This window comes from Mobula hypostoma, chromosome 19, assembly GCF_963921235.1.
Source record: "Mobula hypostoma chromosome 19, sMobHyp1.1, whole genome shotgun sequence".
Taxonomy (NCBI): domain Eukaryota; kingdom Metazoa; phylum Chordata; class Chondrichthyes; order Myliobatiformes; family Myliobatidae; genus Mobula; species Mobula hypostoma.
In genome coordinates, this window is record NC_086115.1 from 49,627,697 (window position 1) to 49,651,502 (window position 23,806).

Consider the following 23,806-nt stretch of genomic DNA (forward strand, 5'->3'; position numbering starts at 1 on the left):
CCTTTTATCCTTGTGAGGCAAAATGGACTGAAACCAGAGGCTGATTGATTCTCTTTTGCATTTTATGGCCATTGTTTTTGTTTCACTGTTTTGACACGTTATCAAAAAAGATTATTGAAAATCCCTGTGTGTGCCAATCTGCATCTTCTCAATTAATTAGGTCAGTTGTCTTTCTATTAATGCAATAATTTGTGTCAAGGTGGGCCTGTTCACTATATTATTGTAGCATGCAATTCTCCCTGTAGAGAAATCAGCAGCCATCATTATGATACAGAATATTTCTATCCTGTAGGTCAAGTATTCATTAGACCAGCTCATATATAAACTGATCCTCTTGCCATTGTGGTTTCATTTATTTGCTACAGAAGAGACTAAGGCTGATTGTGTTCTTATAACACATTGTTATGTGAGCTCTCAGTGTTGCATCTATAGATTTGTATGCTGCAGAACAGTAAAATAATCTAAAAATAATTAAAGAAGCAATTATCAGTCAGCTTTAACATGTATAATAAAATAGCCATTTGTTGAAATCTTTTATTGGACAGGAAAGAAAGTCAAGTTTTAAGCAATATTTTTGAAGAAAATGCATTTAATGTATTATAAAGATAGCAGTTAATGACTAACAGTACTGGGCTTCATACCACTTTTGAATTATTTCAGTGCATTGGTTAATGCACTCATATTAAATTCCTACTTCCTTACTTACTGCCCAATATGCCACTGACGTTTAGGGCAGCAATGAAGGTCCTCCAAATCTAGCAGTGTTCAGGGCTTCCTTCTTCATGTCAGTAGCTTCCTCTCAGTTTTCACTACTGTCAGTCATGCAAGTCCTGGGTGGCGACTCAGGAGTAGTGTCGCACTCAGATGTAGAAGGATTCTTCATTGCTGTTTCTGCAAAAATTTTGTTTTACCAGTCAGGGTTGTTAATCCTGAGCTGAACCCCCAAACCAGGAGAACTGGTGGATCGCTCTCGGTCTGTCCTCTACCCTTTGACCTGTTTGGCTTGGGTGACCCTACCAAGCCCTGACTCCAGCCAACATAGCTCTCCAGGTCATTGAGACATGCAAGCCTCCAAAGCACAACAAGTTGTGGTTCTCTTGGAGGATTAAATTCTTGCCTGCCATTAATCCAAAGATAATAACTGTGTTAAAATAATGAACCAAGAATTTAACTTCAGTGTTAGCCAGTACCAAAAATATCACAAAGAAAATTAATGTGTGTAAGCATATTGATTAAGGTTTGCATCTGGATTCATTTAGAAGTCTCCTTCAATTATCTCATACAGGACATCAGATTTATTTTATTGCAGGGGAAAATGTCAAATAAGCAATACTGAATGATTACCTATACCATAACAGAAAACTGATTCTCTGTGGTTTATTGAGGTACAATGCCTGCTTTCTTTGTTTCCCTGGCAGGAAGCATGTCGTCTATTTTAATTTTTCTTTGAGAAGTGTGGTTGAGCAGGAAAATAGTCAGTAACCTTTGATAGACCTGGCATTGCATGTCTTAAGAGAACTAGCTACTAGACAAATAACTAAATGTAAAGGTGGTTAGGTACACTCTGTCCAACATGAAGGCCACTGTCCATGGAGAGTTCAGAGAATTGGCATTCAAATAGGAAAATGCTATCAGACATGACTACACAATACTGTATGAGTCATATCGGAACGCACCTACTTTTTACCAGATAATCTTGTTAGATTTTTGAACTTCAATTTCCCCCAATTATTCAATTGGGTTGGTGAAAGTTCTTCCCAAAATAATTTTAACAATAGTTGGACATACTTCCAGCCACACCCTTTCAAATAAACTGTGTGCCGTTTTTAAGTTGCAGTATTACACAGATTTCCTGTTGAGCAGGCTGTATCTTGGACATTATGAAGTCATGAGCATCTCAGTAATTCCCCCCAGGTGAGTATTAAGCAATAAGTGATTGAAAGTTGGTTGTGATATGGTACGGCAGAAGGTATTTTTGATGGCAATCTATTATTCAGAAACTAGAATTGATGAGAGGATGTATTTACAGATCTTTATTAACCTTTGCTGTAAATTTTCTTTTTTAAGCAAAGTTCAATGCTAAGTAAATCATGGCAACTCTATACCACATGGGAAATAGTTGAAGAACTCGCAAGTAAACCCATAGAGTCAGGGGCATTTCAGGACAATGGACTGAACAGGATGAAGGCTAGGGAATGTACCATTAGACCATAAGATGTAGGAGCGGAAATAGGCCACTCAGCCCATCCATTCTGCTTTGTCATTCCATCATGACTGAATTATTATCCCTCTCAACCCCATTCTCTAGCCTTCTCCCCGTAAACTTTGACGTCCTTACTAACCAAGAACATATCAACCTCCATTTAAATATACCTAATGAGTTGGCCTCCACAGCTGGCTGTGGCAATGAATTCAACAGATTCTCCTTCCTCTGGCTAAAGAAATTCCTTCCCATCTCTGTTCCCATCTCTCTATTCTGAGGCTGTGCCCACTGGTCCTAGACTTGCCCACTATAGGAAATATCCTCTCTGCATCCACCCTATCTAGGCCTTTCAATATTCGATAGATTTCAAGGAGATCTCTCCTCATTCTTCTAAACTGTAGTGAGTACAGGCTCTGAACTATAAAATGCTCCTCATACGTTAACCTTTTCATTCCCCGAATCATGTAATTTTCACAGATAAGGGGCGCAAAACTGCACACATTTACTCCAAGTGAAATTGGATCAAAGCCTCAGCATTGCATCTTTGCTTTAATATTCTAGTCCTCTCAAAATGAATGCCAACACTGCTTGTGCCTTTCTTGCCAATGTACCACTGACTCAACCTATAAGTTAACCTTTAGGGAATCCTACACAAGGACTCCTAAATCCCTTTGCATCTCTGATTTTTGAACTTTCTCTCTGCTTAGAACATAGTCTATGGCATTATTCCATCTACCAAATGCATAACCAAATACTTCTCTAACTATATTCCAAATGCCACAACTTTACCCGTTCTCCCAATCTCTTCAAGTCCTTCTGCAGACCCCTTGTTTCCTCAACACCATCTGCATCTCCACCTATCTTTGTATCATCTGCAAACTTGGCAGCAAAGCCCATCAATTCTGTCATTCAAATTGTTGACATATGAGGTGAAAAGAAGCGGTCCCAACACCAACGCCAGTGGAGCACCACTAGACACTGGCAGCTAACCAGAACAGACCCCCTTTATTCCAACTCTGCTTCCTGCTGGTTAGCCAGTATTCTATCCATGCTAGTATCTTTCCTGTAATACCACGGGCCCTCATCTTGTTAAGCTGTCTCATGTGCAGCACCTTGTCAAATCCACTGACCCACCCCCCCCCCTTTATCTAGCCTGCCTGTTATTTCCTCAAAGAATTCCAACAGATTTGTCAGGCAAGATTTCCCCTGAAGAAACTGTGCTAACTTTGGCCTCCTTTATCATGCTCTTCCCCATACCTTGAAACCTCATCATTAATAATCAATTCCAACATTTTCCCAACCACTGCAGTCAGACTAACTGGCCTGTAAATTCCTTTCTTCTACCTCTCTCCCTTCTTAAAGAGTGGGGTGACATTTGTAATTTTCCAGTCTGCCAGAACCATTCCAGAATCTAGTGATTCATGCAAGATTATTACAAGTGCCTCCACAATCTCTTCAGCTGCCTCTTTAAGAACCCTGGGGTGTAGTCCATCTGGTCCAGGTGACTTACCTACCTTCAGACCTTTCAACTTCCCAAACACATTCTCCTTAGTAATAGCAACTGCACTCATTTCTGTCCCTGGCACTTTGGAATTTTTGGCATGCTGCTAGTATGTTCCATAGTGAAGACTGATGCAAACTACTTAATAAGTTCATCCACCATTTCTTTGTTCCCTATTACTACCTCTCCAGCATCCAATTCTAGCCATCCGATATCTACTCTCACCTCTTTTAATCTTTATATTACTGAAAAAGCTTTTGGTTTCCTCTTTGATATTATTGGCTAGCTTACCTTCATATTTCATCTTTTCTCTCCTTATGGCCTTTTCAGCTGCCTTCTGTTGGTTTTTAAAAGCTACCCAATCCTCTTAACCTCCCACTAATTTTTGCTCTATTATATGGCCTCTGTTTTACTTTTATGCTGTCTTTAACTTCCCTTGTCAGTCATGGTTGTCTCATCCTTCCTTTAGGATGCTTACTCAACTTTCTGATGTATATGTCCTGCACCTTCCAAATTGACCCAGAATCTCCAGCCATTGCTGTCCTGCCATCATCCCTGATAGTGTTCCCTTCTGATTAACTTTCCCTAGTTCCTCTCTCGTACTTCTGTAATTTCCTTTATTCCACTGCAGTACTGATACATCTGACTTTAGCTTCTCCTTCTCAAACTGCAGGCTGAATTCTATCATGTTATGATCACTGTCTCCTAAGGGTTCTTTTACCTTAAGCTCCCTAATCAAATCTGGTTCATTACAGAACACCCAATCCAGAATTGCCTTTCCCCTAGTGGGCTCAACCACAAGCTGCTCTAAAAAGGCATCTCATAGGCATTCTTCAAATTCCCTCTCCTGGGGTTCAGAACCAACCTGATTTTTTCCAATAGATCTGCATATTGAAATCCCCCATGACCATTGTAACATTGCCCTTATTACATGGATATTCTATTTCCCATTGAAATTTATATCCCACATCCTGGCTACCGTTTGGGGGCCTGTAGATAACTCTCATCAGGATCTTTTTACCCTTGCAGTTTCTTAACTCTACCCACATGGATTCTACATTTTCCAATCCTATGTCACCACTTTCTAAGGATTTGATTTCATTTTTTTGTCCCCTCTGCCTACCTACCTGTCCTTTCCATAGAATGTGTATACTTGAATGTTAAGCTCCCATCTATGATCTTTTTTCAGCCACAACTCAGTATATCCACAACGTCATAACTGCCAATCTCTAACTGCGCTACAAGATCACCTACCTTATTCCATACACTGCGTGCATTTAAATATAACACCTTCAATCCTGTATTCATCACCCTTATCCATTTTGGCCCTACATTTCATTTCAACTCGTCCCACTGACTGCAATTTAACCCTGTCCTCTGGCTGTGCTTCCTCACAGTCTCACTACACACTGCATCAACTTGTATACCATCCTCAGCCCTATCACTTTGGTTCACATCCCCCAACCAAACTAATTTAAAACCTCCCCAACAGCTCTAGCCAACCTACCCACAAATGAGTTGGTTCCCCTCCAGTGCAGACATAACCTATCCTTTTTGTACAGGTCATAACTTCCCAAGAAGAGATCCCAAAGTTGCAGAAATCTGAAACCCAGCCCCCCTTGCACCACTTTGTCAGCCACTCATTCATCTGTACCATCATCCTATTCCTGTCCTGACTAGCATGTGGTACTAGGAGTAATCCGGAGATTACTACCTTCGATGTGCTGCTGGTAAGCCTCTTTCCTACACTCACTGCGCCTTTCTACCTCTTCCGCCTTTCTGCCCATGTCATTGGTGCCAATGTGCATCACGACTCTGACTGCTTACACTTCCTCTTGAGAATCTATGCAGCTGCACTGAGACAATCCCAGACCATAACACCAAAGTGGCAACACGCCTAGCTTCTCTTTTGTGGCCACAGAACCCCTAACTATTGAGTCTTCTATCCTTATCACCCTGCCTGACTTTACCCTTCCCTGCTGAACCTCAGAACAGGCCACAGTGCCTCTGCCTGGCTGCTGCTGCTGTGCCCTGCTGCTATGTCTTATGGTCATCCCCCTTCGCCCCCAGCAGTTTTTAAAGAGTTGTACTTGTTGCTGAGGAGAATGGCCACAGAAGGACCCTGCGCTGACTGCTTACTTCCCTTACTTCTCCTGGTGGTCACCCAACTGCCATCGGGGTGTGACCACCTCAGTAAATGTCTCAACCATAAGGTTTTCAGCCTCCCAGGTGGTCCTCTGTGCGTCCAGTGCCAGTTCCTTGACCTTGCTAGTCAAGAGCTGAAGTTGGGTGCAATTCCTACAGATGTAGCCATGAAATAAATGCTGGAACCCCAAGTCTCCGGCATCTTTCTATGAGACTGAGGATTGAAAAGGATGGTGAGCTGGCCTGGAACCAATAGAACAGCTGGCTCTTAAGAACTCTCAATTCCTAACTCTCGTGCAAAACATGATTGCAGAAGTCTTGACCAGAGACAGACAAATTGTATGGATCTAGCAATATCTTGGCATAAACAAAATTAGCATCTAATGACACAGTCTGATTGGCCAATAGTGTATCCTCACATTTTGCACATTCTGTGATTTCACAGAGCATAGAATTTGGGTCTTTATAGCCTCTAGTTCACAGTGCTGAAACTTGATGGTGGCTCTGCTTTAATTACAAGGTGTCAATTTGAAAATCCAAATATCATTATATATATATTTAAAAGTAGGCCAAAGCAAGCAGAGAAACACTTAATGAATCCAGAGACATTGATTTCAAGCCTAAAAATGGTAACAAGATTTCAGATTTAGATTGATTTATCGTATGTATTTTGATACCTGCAGTGAAATATGTCAATTGCATTAACAACCAACACACCTGAGAATGTGCTGTGGCAGCCCGCAAGTGTCGCCACACATTCCAGTGCCAGTGTAGCGTTCCCACAATGCTCATCAGGACAACACACAACACATCAAGCAACAATGCAACAACAGCAAAACAAACCTCATTCCTATATTAATAAGACTTTGACATTTTACTTTGTATTGGAGAATGAATCAACACACATAAAAGTTGCTGGTGAACGCAGCAGGCCAGGCAGCATCTCTAGGAAGAGGTACAGTCGATGTTTCGGGCCGAGACCCTTCGTCAGGACTAACTGAAGGAAGAGCTGGTAAGAGATTTGAAAGTGGGAGGGGGAGGGGGAGATCCAAAATGATAGGAGAAGACAGGAGGGGGAGGGATGGAGCCAAGAGCTGGACAGTTGATTAGCAAAAAGGATATGAGAGGATCATAGGGACAGGAGGCCTAGGGAGAAAGAAAGGGGAGGGGGTAAAATCCAGAGGATGGGCAAGGGGTATAGTGAGGCGGACAGAGGGAGAAAAAGGAGAGAGAGAAAGAATGTGTGTATATAAATAAATAACGGATGGGGTACGAGGGGGAGGTGGGGCATTAGCGGAAGTTTGAGAAGTCAATGTTTCATGCCATCAGGTTGGAGGATACCCAGATGGAATATAAGGTGTTGTTTGTCCAACCTGAGTGTGGCTTCATCTTTACAGTAGAGGATATCCTCTCATATCCCTTTTGCCAATCAACTGTCCAGCTCTTGGCTCCATCCCTCCCCCTCCTGTCTTCCCCTATCATTTCGGATCTCCCCCTCCCCCTCCCACTTTCAAATCTCTTACTAGCTCTTCTTTCAGTTAGTCCTGACAAAGGGTCTCGGCCCGAAACATCGATTGTACCTCTTCCTGGAGATGCTGCCTGGCCTGCTGCATTCACCAGCAACTTTTATGTGCGTTGGTTGGAATTCCAGCATCTGCATATTTCCTCATGTTTGTATTGGAGAATTATTGGTTTGGTATTTGCTGTGACTGTGAACAAAGCAACCAGAGAGACACTGAAGCTAATGGATATAGAAGTCTTTGTTCAGCAAAATGAGCAGCAGGGATCATACTCGAGGCACTCTTGGAAGAAGAGGTCTGCCTGATCCAATATTACATGGCATTTTATATGCTAAAGGTCAAAGGTAACAGCAGGACAATTCTATAATTACAGTGTACTGTATCCACAATGCTTTCTTTGGATCGCATGTAATTTTCAAACACCTCCACCTTCACACCCACACTCCAGACACCCAAAATGAATGTTAATTCCCACTGATTCAAGGACACATTCATGCATATGCAGGCATCTGAGGTCAAATGGAGTGTTTCTTTGTTTGTAATCAACCCCAAAATGCAGATCCAGAAAGACCATTGTTCAGAGCTGCATTTAAATTCAATCTATAATCCACATTCAGGTCTGAAGACTGGCTGTTGTTGAAATTAGTATTTGCTATATTCTCTAACTCCAAAATACACCCTAACAGTATTAGGACATTCACTCCGGTGAATTTACATGTATATGAATATCATTTCAAGTTTGCCTTGATAGCAGTTCATATTGCTTGGACTGTTTTTAATCTAAATATGCAGCCTAGTATTCAGATGAAAAATTGTCATTTTATTAGAAGCCCTTTAATAGTGTTAAAATAGTCTGATTAAGGTGCATTAACCAGTTATTTCGCCCTGAACTTGTAGTGACAGGGTAAGGTTATTGTTGTTGCCAATAACCTTAACATTTCCCTCAGAGACACTGCAGCCTGCCTCTGGTGAGCTCTGGCCCCTTGTCTGATGCCAAGTATGCTCAACTACAAGTTCAAGGGGACCCCTGACACCTGTGTTGTAGTCATAGGTTATTTAGCCAATCCCCTTTCTTTTAAAGCAACTCTCAACCAGAAAATTAATTTTTGTTTAAACTTCTTAACAATTATTTCAATTGCTAAATAAAGATTGGCAAGCAAATGATTAAACATGAACGTAAAATTTCTTTTCCTTTTCATTTTACAATCCTTTGTCATTTCAGAATATCACGATAGATTTGTTTCCTTGGAGCCAAATAGTTTGCTAAGCAGCAATTTGGTTTAGAAAGCCATTATAATTCATTCAGACTACATGTAATCGACTGTGAGATTTTCAAGATATTTTACAGTGGGACTTGTTCACAAATAGCTCAAATTCACAGCGTTTAGAATGATTTCATCAAGTCTGGTGGAAAAGTTCATAAACAGTGCTGTTTCCTCTAAGGTACGCAGTAACTGAGATGCCCCTGCGCACATAGCCATTGTTGCCGGGTGGCTGGAATTTTCTTTTAGACAATGTTTTATTAAAGTGTCACATATTTTTCAAGCCATTAAAAATTTCCTACGGAGCAATGGTTCGTCCACACAGTTTTTAAAAAAAAATTAGAGCAAGCTTAGAGGAAGGAAGAGTGGATCACTGCCAGGAGCTACTGGACTCCTGCATTCAGAAGTCCAGAAGCTGCTGTTAGTTCCACAGAGTACTGAACAGTGAACATCATTATTCTCAGCCATTGCTTTGATAGACATGCAGATTAAGCTACTAGAAGTTGAGAACAATAGTTTGGTTGAGGATGGCAGAGTATTAAATCTTCAAGTTCACCCAGACCTTGCTGCTTTCGGCTCCAAAGAGAAGAATAAATGAAATGGAAATCCCAAACCAACTGAGTGGTATGATACTGTCGCACCTCGCTATCGAATGTTCAGCGATTTCTTTATTTTGATGGGCAAAATTAGCCACCTCTGTGACGGATGATAGGTAGCCAAGCATTTCTCTTTCAATTTTAAGTACAACTTGAGTAGTTCCTGCAGATTTTTAAAATGTTGTTTCAGTGTGTTGTTCCAAGCTGATAACAAAAATTTCGGACCTCTCTCCCAGTGAAATGTTCTGGTGGGAAAAGTCAATTTATGGATTACTTCCTTGGCTGGTTTCTATAAATATGCTTTAGCAATCATTTCAGCTTAAGTCAAAAAGGGCAATCTGTGTTTAGGATGTAAAACGTTCATTTGATACTGGGTGAAGACTATTCATTACTGGAGTACTAATGGGGTTTCTTGGCCTGAAAACCGCATAGCTTAATGGGTCAAATGTTAGTCACAAGTGCAAAACTTTCCCAGTTGTAAAATATCCGCTCTGCTGATTGATTGGACCAGTTGCTCGATGACAGTATGTTGAGGAACACTTCTGCTTTCATAGCCGAATCTTATTATAGGCAACTCTAGACTGGAGAGGAAACATCGGCTCTCTGGATCCACTTGTCTACTCTAGGCTGCTAGGAAATCTAATAAGCAGATAACTCACCTTTGTCAACTTTTGAACTATTAACTTACACTCAGGTTCTATTGAGTAATCAAGGTTAAAGTTGATACCCCTGTCATGTCCAAAAAAAATCCTCTACCTGGAGGATCATTTGAACCGTGAATCATCCTTTTAAGTCATTCTGTTAATTTCGTCTCTGATTGTGCACAGGTTCGCTTCATACTTGTGAAGCTTCCAAGCAGTTAAACAACAGTCCAGTGCCTGCTGCCTGAGTTCATTACTTGATTTATTGTAAATCCACAATATCCTTCTCTTTAATTCCTGATCTGATTTCTGTAATCCTTCTGAGTACAGAGTCTAGAGTATGTGTTATTTATCCTGGGGTTCTGTCAGTTAACAGGAGTGCTGGTTAACAAGCAAACCCTCTATGTTCTGATAAAGGTCATTGATGAAAAACGTTAGCTCATTTACTCTATTCACAGATGCTGCCTGACCCACTGTGTTTCTGGTGTTTTGTACTTTCATTTCCGACTAACAGCGTTATTTTACTCTTGAGTCTTCCATGTATGCTAGGTAATTACCTAATCCACTAACAAACCCTCTTATCTAAAGGGCATAGAGGCTTTGAACATTGTGGGTTTTTTACCTATTTATTCCACTGTGAGATATAAACATCTCATTTACGATTCATTTAATTTGCCCTGAAATAGGCTGTTAAGAAAAAAAACCACATTGGTTGAACCTGCTGTTGCATTTAGCTCATACCAAATAAAGGTGGCAGATTTTCAACCCTGTGGGATATTTTGGAACCAGATGGGTTTTTACAACAAACATCATTTCATAGTTGTTGATGTTAGTTTTTTTAGATTTTAATAACTTGAATGATTTGCTTTGGAGGGGTTTAACCTCCCATCTGGAGACCTCAGGTATATTAATTTACCCACCATGCTATTGTAACATTCACAGGATTTATTGTATCATAACCTAGGGAAATGTTTTGTAGGATAAATAGTGTAACAGACACAGAAAGCTGGAGGAACTCAGCAGGTCAGGCAGCATCAATGAACTGGCCATGTTTTGAGCTGAGACCCTTTGTTAGGACTGGAAAGGAAGGGGAAAGAATCCAGAATAAATAGATGGTTGGGAGGGGGGGAGGCAAAAGAGGACAAGCTGGAAGTTGACATGTGAAGCCAGGTAGGTGGGAAAGGTAAAGGGCTGGAGAGGAAGGAATCTGATAGAAGAGGAGAGTAGACCATGGGAGAAAGGGAAGAAGAGGGCCCAGGGGTGGGGATCGGCAGGTGAGGAGAAGGGGTAAGAGGTCAAAATGGAGAATAAAGGAGACTGTAAAAGGGGTTAGACAGATTAGGAGAATGGGCAAAGAAGTGGCAGACGGAATACAGTCGAGATGTGTATGGTCTTGCACATTGGTAGAAGGAATAAAAGCAGAGACTATTTTCTAAACAGGAAGAAAATTCAAAACCTGGTGGTGCAAAGGAACTTGCGAGTCCTTGTTCAGGATTCCCTAAAGGTTAATTTGTAAGCTGAGTCGAGGTGAGGAAGGCAAATGCAATGCTAGAATTCATTTCGAGAGGACTAGAATACAAAAGCAAAGATGTAATGTTGAAGCTTTATAAGGCATTGGTGAGGCCTCTCTTGGAGTATTGTGAGCAGATTTGGACCCCTTATCTGAGAAAGGATGTGCTGACGTTGGAGAGGGTTGAAAGGAGGTTCACGAAAATGATTCCGGGAATGAAAGGGTTATCATATAAGGTGCCTTTGATGGCTCTGGGCCTGTACTTGCTGGAATTTAGAAGAATGAGAAGGTAGCTCATTGAAACCTATCGAGTGTTGAAAGGCCTAATGGAGAGGATGTTTCCGATAGTGCGAGAGTCTAGGACCAATGAGCACAGCCTCAGAGTAAAGGGACGTCCATTTAGAATGGAGATGAGGAGGAATTTCTTTAGCCAGAGGGTGATGAATCTGTGGAATTCCTTGCCATAGGTGGCTATGGAGGCCAGGTCATTGGGTATATTTAGGCAAAGGTTGATAGATTCTTGATAAGTCAGGGTGTGAAAGGTTACAGGGAGAAGTCAGGAGAATGGGGTTGCGAGTGAAGTGGATCAGCCATGATCAAATGGAGAAGTCTCGATGGGCTGAATGGCCTAATTCTGTTCCTGTGGTTCTTGTAGTCTTATATTATTCATCACCGCAGTTTCAAGTGGGAATAACTAATGACTCTTGTAAAGCTTTCCTCCCTAGATTGAGAGAAATAACAAAAATTGTTACCAGTACCTCTGCCAACATGACATACATATGGATTTCTGGGATATCTAGCTGGTATCATGGCTATTCCACTTAGAACAGCGTTACACAACACACGAAAGAGCAATGAAAGTGCTAAACCTTTGCTGTTCCTTGCCCAAGGGAAAATAGTTTTTATGTATGGGAGCAGTGAAGTTTATTTAGTTCCAGCTCATTATTGATAGTAATCCTTAGTAGTGTCCCAAGTCAGACATCAAGGACCTTCTATTGGTCATGTGATCAGAGATGAGGACCTTGGTAGGTGACTTCTCAAGAGCCTGTTTCCAATGACAACCCTTCATGTAAGGAGGCTGTTAGTACTCACCTGCCTTAGGACCTGTCTAACCAAGAGACGGGTAACATTTGTGCCAAATAAATCCATATTTTCTTGATGTTCAAAAACATTTTCACTCTTGTAAGAGGATTTAGGTGATGGGATGGGGGGAAGTTGGGGTAGAGATAATTGCAAGTGGGTAGAATTGGTTGACACCTCATAAGGCCTGTCATGTAAATGCTGTGGCTACAAGAGCAGGTCAGAGGTGGGGATTTCCTGCTAAATAGTTCTGGACTCCCTAGAGGCTTTCCATAAGGCAGGAGTGTAATGGAATATTCTACGCTAGTTGGATACAGCTCCTGCGATATTTAAGAAGTCAGCACCATCCGGTCAAAGCAGCTTGTTTGTTTTGTATGCATCCAGTAACTTAAATATTTACTTGTTGTCCCTTTGAAACAATGGGGCTGCAATGTGCACTGTCTGCAAAATCCAATAACAATAGTTCATCAAAGCTTCTAAAGCAACCCATCTCAACTTCCACCATCTAGAATGAGAGGAGCAAGGAAATGTTCGTCTGTTCGTTATGTGCCATGTCATATGACATGGACGCTCATGGTCTTTCCATGACCATGATTGTTCTTGGCAAATTTTTCCACAAAAGTGGTTTCCCGTTGCCTTCTTCTGGTGGTGTCTTTACGAGATGGGTGATCTCCAGCTGTTATCAATACTCTTCAGAAATTGTCAATGGTCACATAACCAGGACTTGTGATAAGCACCAGTTGCTCATACGACCATCCACCACCTGCTCCATGGCTTCAAGTAACCCTGATCGGGGGGCTAAGGAGGTGCTACACCTTGCCCAAGGGTGACCTGCAGGCTAGCGGAGGGAAGGGCCACCTTACACTTCCTTTGGTTGGGACATATCTCCACCCCAGCACCGTCAGCTGCCATCAGCTCTAATTCTTCCTCCACTTGCCCTTGTGGTTGTGCATAAGCCTGATCTAAACATGCATGGCAGATCTTTCACCAGCGCTTGGTCAAGATGTCTTCACTCTATAACTTATGATTTGACTTACAGCACACTCATAAGGAAACTTGCCACTATCTTCTCTAATAATTCCTGACTCTGCTTATGTTAGCCACAACTTACGATGGCCATAAGTGATTGAGGACAAGCTCAGTTTAGCTTTGTTACCCACTCCCACTACCCCTTGACCCCACCACTGCTCATGCCCACAGTTTATGACCTCACAGTCCAGACTCGGAGGCTGTGCTGTGGAGAGCAGTGAGGTACCGGGACTGGCTGAGACAAATTCTTTGGCTTAAGGAGCAGGAAGAATGAAGGGAGGAAAATCAGGCAGGAGACAAACAGGAGCAAAGTCAAAAAAAAAGCTGACAGGATAACAAAAAAAAACAGCAATGCTTGTACAATAAAAGTTAATAAGTGAACAGGAACCATCAGACAAACAGCCAAAGCGATGGCATATATAACAGTAAGACAACAGATCCACATGGCACCTGCCTCTTAGTAGATAAAGCACTAACAAGGTTCTTCATACAATTGGAAATGATCATCTATCTGCATTCTTTAATAGAGATTGGCACTTGAGAAAAATTAGAAATACATAAAACCACATCACAACAAAACAAGGCTATGAAAGCAGCAGGGGAAAGGAACAAAACAAATAGCTGCAGATAAAATAATCGGGAAACCATTATTGAAAGAGACAGCTTGGAACATATTTCCCCTCAAGCCCTCATAAGCATCCTTTGGTATATGAGCATGTTGAGATTTGTCAGGAGAACTGCACAACAAAACCGTTGTGATGGCGAGACCTACAGCTACTAAAATGTGCAATGCGGATAACACACTTCAAATAAGATAAAGAACCCCAAAATAGAAACAAGTTGAAAATGATACACGAGGCATAAATGAAATAGGATTCAAATTGCATACTGATCTGGATAAGTGGATTCTAATTCGTAACCACAGATACTGCATAATTAGCTAAGTATTTCCATCATTTTCTGATATTTGTTTCAGGTTTCGGCATCTGCCGTTCCATTCAGTTTACTATTGAGCTCCACGTTTTTCCTGCTCTTTGTGTGCAGTACTCCTGCATGATTATTTGTGCTGTGGGCATTGTGAATTTATGCTCCCTTGTTCCGAACTTCCACAAAGAAGGTTATGGGGAGAAGGCTGGGGAGTGGGGCTGAGGAGGGGAAAAAATGAACAGCCATGATTGAATGGCGGAGCAGACTCGATATCCAAATGGCCTAATTCTGCTCCTGTGTCTGATGGTCCTATGGTCTAAAACTATTTCAATGTTCATCTTTTTAATGTCCCTCTTTATTACCAAAACTTCTTTAAGTGTCCTCTTTGATTTACCCTTGCCAGATAAGAGGGCTGTAGCTTGCTCCAGAACTGTGCAAAAGTCTTAGGTACATATATATGGCTGGCGTGTCAAAGACCTTTGCACAGGACTGTAGTAATTTCATGTATTGTACCACAAAAATAAACTAATTTCATGACATATGTGTATGATGATAAACCTGTGGACTGGGAGTGGGAAGGAGGCAGAGAGAGGGGAATTGTGGTTGAGAAAAGGGGGAGGGAGTGGGAAGCACCAGAGAGACATTCTGTAATGATCAATAAGCCAATTGTTTGGAATCAGATCACTTTGCCTGGTGTCTCAGGACCGGGTGTGCCTGCACCCATTCCACCCCCACCCCGGCACTCCTTCTCTGACACCTGTCCCACATCCTCCCATGGCACTCCACCCTCGCTATTCCAACACTCTTTACACTCTTTCCCAACGCCAGATTTACAAACTTGCTCTCTGCTCCATGTTAACAAATACAGTACTGTGCAAAGGTCTTTGGCACCCTAACAATATATATGTGTCTTAAGACTTTTGCACAGTACTATATATATATATATATATAAACAATTCGTGCAAACATTACAGCAAAGTTATGATATCTATTTCTACCTGCAGGTTAAGTGGAGATAAAATACTTCATTATGGGTGAGAAATTTGACAAACACAAATCGACCTTCTCCTTGCAATAAACCTGCAATGAAATATGCAAACTGTGTTATCATATTCCCTTGGTTTGAAATTATATTGACAAAATAACATCATTGATGTCTTGCCTGCACTATAGAAATACTCATTAAAATTCATTAAAGTCACAAGCACACAATGTGCTTTCAGACAAGAATAATCACTGCCAGGCCTGTGATGATGATGAGCAGTCGACTCCTAAACAGTCTACCCATGAGGCTGACGGTTCACTATTATGTTGCCGCTTACAAGTTATTTAATGAAGCACCCCTGGAAAGACAGTTATCCTGTCACAACTGATTACAATATTTAATACCCAAATACTTAATAAGTTACCAAACCAGAACTCATACATCAGATTCCATGAAAGAAACGACCACTGTTGTACGTGCTAACGCCTCGTCAATGCTGAATGTTCCCATGACTGCAACTAACGATACGAAAACACACTGGAGTAGTCCAGGAGAAACCACAACTGCAGCACTACATTTCATTCTAATAATAATCACAGCAGGTAGACCGTATTCACTATTGATATACACATTAGCCAAGCTAATGATATCAGTGAATGCTATAACAAAAATATCTGCAGCAAGGTCACGTCTTGTTAGTTTGAAATCCTCATTGAATGAAAGTTGCTTTACTTTGTAACTGAATTGCAATTCCATGCCGGCAAAATGCCAGAATTTTGACAAAATTTGAATAAAAAGTTCAATTTGCTGACAGACATTCAGCAGCAAAGTCCAACAAATGACTCTGAGAGACATCTAATTCTGTGACCTATATATCCAATTTAAATACATGGACCCTGAATTTATTGAAGAAATAAAGGTAGGTTTAAGAATATTTTATTAATTGTGCATTTCAAAAAAAATTCTCAGTGATGAATTACTAGTCAACTTCTTTTTCACTTCATCACCATTAGCTTCACTCTTGATTTACTGGTCCATCTATTTAGTATCTTATTTCACATGTTCCATTTTGAACCTTATATGTTATTGTGTTTACTGCTTCATTCCAGTACTTGCTAAAAGCACTCACTCTCTCCCACAGCCCACCCCCACCCTATAACTCTAATCCCTCTCCCCTCCCCCCACTCTTCTCCCTTTCCCCCTTCCCTCCCTCTCTCCCCTCCTCCCATCTTCTCACTCCTTCTCACATCCTTTCTTTCCTCCCTCCTCTCCCTCCCTTCTCTCCCCATCTCCTCTCCCCCTTCCACCTCCCCCTCCTGTTCCCTGTCCCCCCACCCCCCTCCTACCCCTCCCCCACTCTTTCCTTCCCCACCCCCTTCCCACATCCTCCCCCAAATTCTCCCTTTCTCTCCGTCTCTCTCTTTCTCTCTGTCCCCTCTCCCTCCCACTGTCTCTCCCCTGCTATCCTCTGCACACACCAACAAGAGTCTTCCTGTACATCCAGAGTACCTCCGTAATTATAGATCATATTTTGTCTTCTATCCTTGCTTAATGCATTATTAATTGTTTATCTTAATTATGGCTATTTTTATACTTCGGGAGGTGAAAATACTGATCAGTGTTACGTCAGGTTGCTCATATTTTACACTGAAAAAGTAACTGTACAACAAACTCGTTTGCATAAGCTTAACATTCGTTGCTCTAGTAATTTTAGCTGATGATGGCCTGATTGCAGAATGGATCTGAAAACATATTCCTTAATTGTGTGTTGCTAGGTTACAGAGGGTTTGACCATAATCAGAGAGAGATTATGGACTCATTTTAGTTGCTGAAAGGTTTAACCAAAGGAGGACTTGGAGAAAATTGCTTTTGGATTTTTGATGTATGCAGTTATTCATGCAAAACATTAACCAATCATCAGAATTATTATTCATACTAGTAATATGATACATGTAACATATTCATTTTCAAAAACAAAGGTAATGAACCACTAATCTCTTGTCTTTTTATTTAAAAAAAGAGTAGAATTGAGTTGACCTTTATTAATTCTTAAGCCTTTCAGGAAATTTCCATCATTGTGTGATACATCATTTTATAATGGCAGTTTATTCTTCCCTTAATATACATGAATGAAAATAAAGACCATCGGCTTGTTAAAGGCAAAATTTCTTGCTTCTGAGAATTTAATGTTTATAATTAATATGAAGAAGATTGGCTTGCTGCAGGTGGAATTTATTATATTTCCATGAACTTATGTTTTTAAAAAACTGGACTGCATTATTGAGAAAAATAAAAAAAAAACCATAATCAGCAATGCAAATACTCAGGTTATGCAGGGTAGCAGGAATTCTCAGACTAGGTCATCGGTGTTTGCTCAATTAGTTTATGTTGTGTTGGTTAAAGCAGAGGAGTTCTCATTTCAACTTTTTGTCCAGTAATCTTCCCTGGAAGAGTATAAACCTACAAGATTCAGCAAGGACAGTTTTCCCTCCCCTCACCAGCACAAAGTTGAATGATGCCACATAAGCAAACATCAGATATCAGGGGACTAAGGAATCAAAGATTACATGAGAATTAAAATAAAACAAAATATAATGATAAGATGTAAATATTTGCTGAAATTCTTGAAATATTAAATACTAAACATAGAAGTTATTAAGAACCGGGTTGGCTCCACTTTTACACAAACTGACCATTTTTAAATTCAATTGTGGTAGGTGCCTATCACTGGTTCCTCTGGGGTAATGTGGCAATCTGGCTGATGAAAGTATGACCACGCTGCTATTGAGCAGGGGTACCAGAACTTAGGTCTAGCGTTGATGGTGATGGAATCATCATCTTCTCCGAGGGTGGTCACTTTGTCATGGTGGAGAGACCTGTGCATTCCCCAGATCTTGAGAGTGATGCCATCTGGAACTTAGCTCCTGGTGGCGTCACCCATGGCAGTAAGGTCTAGAGGGAGGTTTCAGATAAAGACGATCTAACCAAGACCTGTACTGTGGAACTGGTGGAAGATGATGTTGTTGAGTTCTTTATATTTATATGTACCGTGGGTTAACAATAAAAAATCATATTCTGGAAGAATTAGGACTTTTATTTACAGCAACAAAACCAAACCACGTTTTTACCAAGCCATGTTCTCGATCATCCTAACATTTCTGCGCATGCTCAGAACTCTTTCCAATCACGTTCTGACACGTCATTACACGTGATATCACCACAGATGTCAGATCACAATGACAGTGAAAGTGGAGGAAGGCTACAGCAGTAAAGGTTCCCCATTTATTTTGCATTCCATGCCATTGGACATATTAGGAGGACGGAATTCACAGGCCTTGGTCTCCAGTACTAACTCATTAGCCTCGTCATCAATTTTATTGCCCTTCCTGCTCTTCATCTGGCATTGAGTCAGAATTTCTACAACCTTGGCATCCTGTGGAGCAAGACTGCAGCTTCGTAATTGCTCCATTAGAAAGGCCTCCAATCTCCAGAACCATTAGATTACATTTACCAGCTGCTACCTCAGCTATTCGTTACAAAACCCTCATTCGTGCCATTTTCTGATCCAGACTTCATTTTCCCTCATTTTATTTATTGACCACCATAAGCAGCTCCTCCAAAGCCTTTCTGGCCCAGCTCCAAGTACCCCTCACCATTATGCTAGCTCAGTCCCATACCGTTCATTGCCGCACTTCTCTTTCACCTCCCTCCATGCTGAAAACCACCACCTGTGAGCTATCAGTGAGCAAGATATTTTGGTCAACAGCAACAGTTTATGCGAGGGGAGCATGATCCTGGTCGTGCTGACTTCTCGCTGCTGGCATCAGGAAGAAGGTACAGGAGCTGCACGACTCACACCACCAGATTCAGGAATGGTTATTATCCCTCATCCACCAGGCTCTTGAACCAAAGGGAATAACTTCACTTGTCCTATCACTGAAATGTTCCCACAACCTATGGACTTGCTTTCAAGGACTCTTCATCTCATGTTCTTGATATTTATTGATTACTTATTTATTATTATTATTATTATTAATGTCTTTTTGTATTTGCACAGTGTTGTCACTGGTTGTCTGTCCTGTTTCTGTGGTCCTTCATTGATTCTATTATGGCTATTGGATATACTGAGCATGCCTGCAAGAAAATGAATCTCAGGGTTGTATATGGCAACATATTTACTTTGATAATAAATTTACTTGGAGCGGCTGTGGGCTCACTTTCATAAGACTCGTACGGCCAGATTTGGGAACAGCTTCTTTCCAACTGTGATAAGACTACTGAACGGATCCTGACCAAGATCTGGGCCGTACCCTCCAAATATCCAGACCTGCCTCTTGTTTTTTTTTGCACTACCTTACTTTCCCTTTTCTATTTTCTACTTATGATTTGAAATTTAAATTTTTAATATTTCCTATCGATTTGTACTCCAGGGAGCACGAAGTGCAGAATCAAATATCGCTGTGAAGATTGTACGCTCTAGTATCAATTGTTTGGCGATAATAAAGTAAAGTTATATGCTTTCTTTTGTTGTTTCCACAGTTTTTTTCCTGCACATTGGGCGTTTGATGGTCTTTTTTTAATGGGTTCTATTGGGTTTCTTTGTTTTGTGGCTGCCTGTAAGTAGAGAATTTCAAGATTGTAAGTAGTATGCACACTTTAATAACAAATGTTTTATTGTCAACTTAAACAGTTGTTTCATTTGGATGCTACTTCTCCCCTTAGAAAGAGAATAGAGGATTAGAAGGAGAGGGAACGGGCTATTGGCACCAGGTTATGTATGAGCTATGCGCTGTAGTAAGAATGTTTCACTGAAATATTTTTCCTACTGCAGCCTTGACTAAGAATCAGGGCAGGAGCTGCAATGCCTGAGGCTGTTAATAGACATGTGCACTGATTTTTTTAAGTATGTCTAGGATTGGCCACATCTTGTATTAGGTTGTCTATTATTCCATGAGAGAGATTACTAAGCTCTCTATTCAGTGAACCATCACAATATTTTCACTTTTTCTGTTTGTTCTGTCTATTTGCTTGAACCGTCATTATTGTCCTCATCTTCAACTGTGAGGGCCAAAAGACCTTGATTTCCTCAATGTGTTGTTACTATTACCTCTTCATTTCTCTCTCATCCCTGAAAGGGTTCTTCCCAAAAATCTATTAATATTGTCACTGTTGTAATGTGAGCATTATAAAAATAAGGTAATACTAATTAGGATAATGGTAATATAGCAATACTCCCGCTCGGGGAAGCTGTTTGTAAAGGGAGGCTGGTTCCGGGGGGGCGGGGGGGGGGTTTACTTCCGTTTTCTTGTCCGGTATACACGTGTATAGCTTCTCTGCCATGCAGTACGGTTCAGTGAAAGCCTCTGTATGTAAATATTGGTTTTGCCGTCCCAGATAAAGTTGTTTCCTTTCGGCATGAAGCTGTCCAGTGGTCCTTTTTCAAAGTAGAAGTTACCACATATTTTTGGCGATGAGGTGAACTGGTTTGTTGCACGTGTCGTCCTGTTTCGTTGTTTGTTGTTAGCTTTAGCTAGGCTACAGTGTGCTAGCTAGTTAGGTAGCTTCGTATGAGCAGCGGTGCCGAGGGGGAGCTGCTCAGGTACGAGAGGCAAAGGGTGCCAGTGTCCGAAGTGGAGCTGTGTGGGGGATGAGAGGCAAAGGGCGTCGGTGTCTGACAGGAGTTGTGTGGGGACGAGAGGCAAAGGGTGCCTGTGTCTGACAGGAGCTGTGTGGGGGACGAGAGGCAAAGGGCGTCGGTGTCTGACAGGAGTTGTGTGGGGACGAGAGGCAAAGGGTGCCTGTGTCTGAACAGGAGCTGTGTGGGGACGAGAGGCAAAGGGTGCCTGTGTCTGAACAGGAGCTGTGTGGGGACGAGAGGCAAAGGGTGCCTGTGTCTGAACAGGAGCCATGCAGGGGGACGAGAGGCAAAGGGCACCTGTGTGTGAAGAAGAGCTGTGTGGGGACGAGGGGCAAAGGGCGTCAGTGTCTGACAGGAGCTGTGTGGGGACGAGAGGCAAAGGGTGCCGGTGTCTGATAAAGAGCCATGCAGGGGACGAGAGGCAAAGGGCACTTGTGTCTGAACAGGAGCTGTGTGGGGATGAGAGGCAAAGGCGCCGGTGTGTGAAGAGGAGCTGTGCAGGGGACAAGGAGCCTCGCGTTTAGATAGCTACGTTTGGGACTATACGTGAATTTGTGGAGGGGAACAAGGACTGGCCGGAGTATGAGGGAAGGTTGGGACACTTTTTCTGTGCTAATGGAATTACTGAGGAGGCTAAGAAGCGCTGTATTCTCCTGAGTGTGTGTGGGGCAAAGACTTACAAGCTGATAAGGAATTTAGCCACACCGTGGAAACCAGGGGAAATTCCATATGACAAACTGGTCAAGCTCGTGGAGAACCACCACAATCCGAAACCTTCAGTGATAATCCAACGGTTTAAGTTTCACAGCGGTTTCAGGAAACTGGGTCAGTCTGTGGCCAATTTTGTGACTGAGCTTCGGCAGCTGTCGGAGTATTGTGATTTCAGAGCGGTGTTGGAAGACATACTCTGTGATCAATTGGTATGCGGCATTAATAATGACACCATACAATGCCGCCTGCTGGGGGAAACCCCGCCGTTGACGTTCAAGAAAGCCTTAGAGATTGCCCAAGGCACGGAGATGGCTGCTAATAATGTCAAGGATATCCAGAAAGGACATGTGGGGTCGCAGTAGGCGGCAGTGCAGCAAGTCAGGAGGGAGACTGGTAAACAGGCAAAGTGGGTGGAAGGTTTCCGGTGTGGAGGGACGCACTATGCAAACGATTGCAAATTCAAAGACACTGTCTGCCATACCTGTAACAAAAAGGGACATTTAGCTAAAAAGTGCAGACGTTCAAAGGGTAAGATTAAGCCTGGGCAGGGGAAAGCTCTACAGGCTTAGGCAGCCACACACCATCTAGAAGAAGCAGATGAAGAGGCAGCATGGGCCTACAACATGTTTGGAGTGAAAATGGATGAGGAACCACCTGAACCATATTATGCCACAGTCACTGTCAGGGGAAAGGACATTAAGTCTGAGATTGATTCAGGGGCTACTGCATTGGTCATTAGTGAGGAGACCTACAGGAGGACATGGGGGTTCAACCTGCCTCCCATTAGACTGTCAAAGCTCAAACTTAGGACCTATACGGGGCAGCCCATACCTCATTTAGGGGTGTTATATGTGGACATTTCAGCTGGGGGTCAGAAGGCTGAAGCCAGGCTAGTAATAGCTAAGGGCAGGGGGCCCAGTCTTTTGGGCCGCGATTGGCTTTGCAAAATCCAGCTAAACTGGCATGAAATTAAGTACTCACACACGATGGAGGACGTTCTGCAGTGGTACAGTGACGTTTTCAGGGAGGAGCTAGGAACACTGAAGGACATGACGGTGAAACTCCATGTCGACCCTGAGGCTACACCATGTTTTTTTAAGCCTAGGTCGGTGCCCTATGCCATGAAGGGCAAAGTCGAGGAGGAGCTGGAATGTTTACAGAGGCTGGGCATCATTGAGCCCGTCCAGTTTTCAAGGTGGGCTGCTCCCGTTGTTCCAGTTTTGAAGGCAGATGATACGGTGAGGATATGTGGGGATTATAAGCTTACGGTGAATCAGGTCTCTAAGCTGGAGGAGTACCCATTGCCACGGGTGGATGACCTGTTTGCAACCCTGTCAGGGGGTAAGCTGTTCACAAAGCTGGACACGAGCCAAGCCTACCAACAGCTACTGCTTGACAAGGATTCAAAGGAGTACGTCACAATCAATACGCACAAGGGATTATTCAAGCACAATTGCCTGGTGTTTGGAGTGGCGTCCAGCCCCACTATTTTCCAAAGGGCAATGGACACTTTGCTGCAGGGGATTCCACACGTAGCAGTGTGTCTTGATGATATTTTGATCACGGGGGCTATGGAGGTAGAGCATCTGGCTAATTTAGAACGGGTGCTGAAGAGGCTCTCAGACGCAGGGCTGTGGTTGAAATGCAGAAAATGTGGGTTCCTGGCATCGAGTGTGACTTACCTGGGACACAAGATCACAGCTGTGGGGCTTTGCCCTGTGGAGGACAAAGTGAGAGCTATTAAGGAAGCCCCAAGCCCTAAGACCGTCACAGAACTCAGATCATTTTTGAGCATGGTGAATTACTATGGCAAGTTTCTTTCTGATGTCTCAAGGGTTTTGACCCCACTGTATAAGCTGCTTCACAATGACACTAAGTGGCAGTGGGGTGAAGAGCAGGAGGAAGCTTTCAAGGAAGTGAAAGAACTCCTCCACTCCGCGAAGCTGCTTGTTCACTATGACCCAGACAAGGAGATCACCCTTGCGTGCGATGCCTCGCCCTATGGAGTCGGGGCAGTTCTCTCGCATGTAATGGAGCACCGTTCAGAGAAGCCTATTG

General features: G+C 42.4%; 1 protein-coding gene across 7 annotated transcripts in view; it reads left to right on the forward strand.

Moving 5' to 3' along the window:
• ctbp2a (C-terminal binding protein 2a) overlaps positions 1-23,806 on the forward strand; it is a 317,555-nt gene that overhangs the window by 178,799 nt on the left and 114,950 nt on the right. The gene's annotated exons all lie outside the window — the stretch shown is intronic.